We start from the raw sequence: 4350 nt of genomic DNA, 5'->3' as shown, positions 1-4350 counted from the left end.
GGAATGAGATATTAGTTTACTCCAGTGTTAGACATTTGGGAGTCCAAACACTTGTATACAAGTAGAAAAATTTCAAAGTCACAGCATAATATTGGTATACTTTTTGTACAGTTTAGGCATCCTCCCCCTCAAAAAAGTCCTATTTGGGAATTTTTTCCCAAATTCCAGATTCTCTATATTGTGTCTTTTAATCTTAACATTTGGATCTCCTCAGGGGTGGATAGAAAAGAAGTCAGCTTTCTCCTTCTGATTTGAGTGCTCTCTCCAGTCCCACCTCAGCCCCGCCATATTGTGGTCTGTGTCAGCATCTGTTCATTGGCATGGTGCTCTCCTCTGTGTGGCTGGGACCCTGAGCCTGAGATCAACATCTTCCAGGCTTCCTTGTCAGAAAGTTCCACACACAACTTTATGTTCCTCCAATGAGATGAACTCTCATGACACTTAGACGATTTCCTTTGGCTGTGGTAACAGCTAGGTTCTTGGTTTTCCCCAGGTGAGGACTTTGTGGCAGGTGTGAGGATTCTGCATTTCTCTGTTGCTGCAGAGCTGTGTAACCAGCATGTCCCTGCCTCAGGGGACAGCTCTCATGCTCTCTAGTAGTGAGCCTGGAAGCTATTCGCTGTCATCTAACTTTCATTCCTCCAGCTTTTCAACTACAGTGGTACCTTGGTACTCATCATCAGTTCTTTGTGGAAGTTGTGAGGAGTGCTGAAACCCATGAGTACTGAATGAGTACTGAGCTAGTGATGAGTGATGAAGTATTTTCTCTTGCTGGGCGTTGTCATGACTCATACAAGTTCTAGCAAGTGCAATGAGTCCTGAGCAAGTGCCAAGTGCTGAAATATTTTTTTCTTCTCAAAATGTGACAAGTATGGGGTTTGATGAGTTCTGAAGCCAATGAGTACTGAGGTATGATTGTAGTTTTATAAGCACATATTTTTTTGTACTAACTCCCAACATGCTTGAAATATTCAGAATGGATTCAATTTTCATTAGTGAACCCTGACTGTTACAATATTTGGTGTAAGAAAAGATTTCAGAAAATTGACCCTCAAAAATGTGAATCTGAGATTGGTTTTCTGGCCAGTTTAGGCTTCAGGGCAGGGATGACCTCACACTGGTACAAAATGGGGTTGTTTGTATTCCACAGGAAAGGTAATAAAAGTTACTTAAGTTACCATGTGTGCGTGTGCCTGGAATAAAGTAACTTACAAGGGAAGGCTGGGAGTCCAGGGTGTTGCTGATAGATCACAGTTGTGGGAGTGTGAGCAACTTCCCTGGAGAGAGCCAGGAAAGAAGGTCGCACCCGGATGTCACACCCTGTCAAAGCAACACTGGAAACAAGAGAGCTTCCTCAACTACTTGGAAATAAAGGCCTATCTCTGGGAACTACATAGACTGTGTATGACAAAACCAGCCTCAAAGTCTGGTTCTGGAGATTGAAGAATTATATTCAACATGCATTTATATCCTTGCTAGTCTCTAATGTGACATCTAGGTATTAAATAGAAGCCCTGAACTGGGTGGAGACACTTGGGAGATACTGAATCTGAGAAACTTGAGCCTCCAAATCCCACTGAGCTTTCCTTGCCTACAGAAGTAACCCCTCTGCCCCATCTAAGGAGGTTCACTTCTCCAGCCTGGATACCCTGGAGTGACTCCCTCCTGAAGCACTTCCTTGGCAAGCAGATGCAGATTCTCCAAGGGCCCTTTATTAGTTTCCTATGGCTGCTGTAACAAATACCACAAATGCAGTGGCCTTAAACAGCACAATTTATTTTCTTAGATTTCCAGAGGTCAGAAGTCTGAAATGGGTCTTACAGGGCCAGAGTCAAGGTATGGGCAAGGCTATACTCCTCTGGAGGCTCCAGGGGAGAATCCATTTCCTTGCCTTTCCAGCTTCTAGAGGCTTCTTGCACTCCTTGGCTTGCAGTCCCTGTCTCTACCTTCAAAGCCAGCATCATAGCATCGTCAAATCTCTCTTCGATTCTGACTGTCCTGTCTCCCTCTTATAAGGACCTTTACAACCACGTTTGCTCACCCAGGTGACTCAGGGTCATCTTTCCATCTCAAGATCCATAATTTAATCACATCTGCAAATCCTCTCTTGTCATAAGGTAGCATATTTACAGGTTCTGGGATTAGGATGCAGACATCTTTGGGGGGCATTATTCTTCCTACCACAGGCCCCATTAAACATCCGTCATGGCCTCCCGCTGCTTAAACAGGGTCAGCTCTAGGATCTGAGTGCAAGTCTGGCAGACATCCAGCAAGGAAACACGACCTCAGTTCTACAACCATCAGGAACTGAATTCTGCCCAAACCATGAGAGTTTATTTCCTCTAATGACTAGCATCTGACTTGTTATTGGATCTTCAGTGCTGTTTAGGAACTGGGTGTTGTCTGCACCTCCTAACTGTAAGATGGGGCATACTTAATATCACTTCCCTCATCAAGTGGAAGTGCTGTATCTGAATTTGGGCTCAATTAGGTCCTCAAGATACAAGCAAAGTCCATGGCATCCAGATACATTTCCAACCACTCCCTCTATACACACAATCACGTGTAGAGAGTCATAGGTCCAGCTGATTGAGAAAAGAAAGGTTGAGTTTCATCTGGCTTGCAGATGTTCTGTATGATACCCACCACCACCGGAAAGTGGACTGCTGCACATTTCAGCCTCACTTCAAGGTAGTTCTGAAGGACAGTGGAGCAGAACCTTGAACAAGGCATCTGCTTGCTTACTTTGCCTGAGCAAGAAAGATGACCAGAGTTACAGTTTACCCTGATCAAGGTGGTTGCTAACAGTTTAGCTGGATAACTTGGGATATGGAGACTATGACTGGTGAGTTGATGACAAGGAAGTCTGAGAAAGAGGAATGTGCATGGGCCTTTTGGGGAGGGCATATATGGTGAGTGTAGTTTTGTCCCACATGAATATTCACCCATGGGCATTGGCTGCTTTCAGTTCCAATTTCAGAGGGGGCTTTCATGTATCAGGTGGACAAGATGACCTGTTCTGTGGATATCAGTCGACCCCTTTATCCAGCTGCTTTAGTGCTTTGTTCAAAGGTCTCATGCTTAAAGCAGACATAGTGTCAGGAATGGAGGTTTTCCATGGGTTCAGTAAGATGCCTTCTCCTCATCAAGGCTGATTCAGAAAGATACTTCTGTTGCAGAGTGCCTAAACTGCTAACAGCAGAGATCAATGTTGACCTCACTATATGGCATCATTATCCAGAAAGACCCAGTGTCAGGTTAATTACACTGGACTTCATCCAACCTGAAGGAAGCAGTGATCTGTCCTCATTGAAACAGATATTTGCCATCCCTGCACACAGTTCTTCCTTCCACTAGCACCATTGTTACTGAGCTTATGACATGCCTTATTTAGCATCACGGTTCTCAACCACATTCTCTAAGGAAATGGTAATATGATCAGAAAAGAAGGTCTCAGAGGACACCTTTTATTTTCTTAATTGAGGCATAACTTGCTTATAATAAAGTGCACAAATCTTGTGTACACATTTCAATGATGTTTTAAATATGTATACATCCATGTAATAATCACCATTCAGACAAAATATAGAGCATTTTCATCTCAGCTTCCACAAGGCTCCCTCCCAGTCAGCCACAGTTCTGACCTTTATCACAGTAGATTAATCCCACATGTTCTTGAACTACATGTGAATGGGGTTATATAGTATGTATTCTTGCACTCTTTTACTTCTTTCCCTGAACATTATATCTATGAAATTCATTAATGCTATTGTGTGATCCAGTAGTTCATTTTTTTCACTATAGGCTAGCATTTCATTGCATGAATATGTCACCATTTATTGACCCATTTTAATGTTAATGAATCTGAGGTAATTTCCAGCTTGGCACTATTATAAATAAAGCCACTATGACACATGTCTTTTGGTGGACATAGGCATTTATTTCTGTTGGATGTATGTACTCAGGAGTGAAATTACTGGGTCATATGATATATGTATATTTAATTTTAGTGTTGCTGAACATTGTTCCCAAACAATTGTATCAATTTGCACTCTCACTAACAATTTATAATTGATATTGTCAGTCACTTAAATTGCAGTCATTGCAGTGTATATGGAGTGGTATCTCATTGTGATTTTTAATTCCTATTTCTCTGACAAACAATAATATTCAGCACCTTTTCAAGCGTTCATTTACCATTTTGTAGTCTCCTTTAACTATTTATCAAATCTTTTTCCATTTCAAAATTGCATTGTCGTTTTTCATTGATTTATAGTTGTTTACGCATTCTGGTTGAGTCCTGTGTATTGAACTTTAATGAAGTCCAAATTATCAAACTTTTATTTTCCA

The sequence above is a fragment of the Phyllostomus hastatus genome, unplaced genomic scaffold, assembly GCF_019186645.2.
Source record: "Phyllostomus hastatus isolate PE091 unplaced genomic scaffold, TTU_PhHast_1.1 phas_scaffold_60, whole genome shotgun sequence".
NCBI classification, from domain to species: domain Eukaryota; kingdom Metazoa; phylum Chordata; class Mammalia; order Chiroptera; family Phyllostomidae; genus Phyllostomus; species Phyllostomus hastatus.
Note: the sequence above shows the minus strand (reverse complement) of the source record.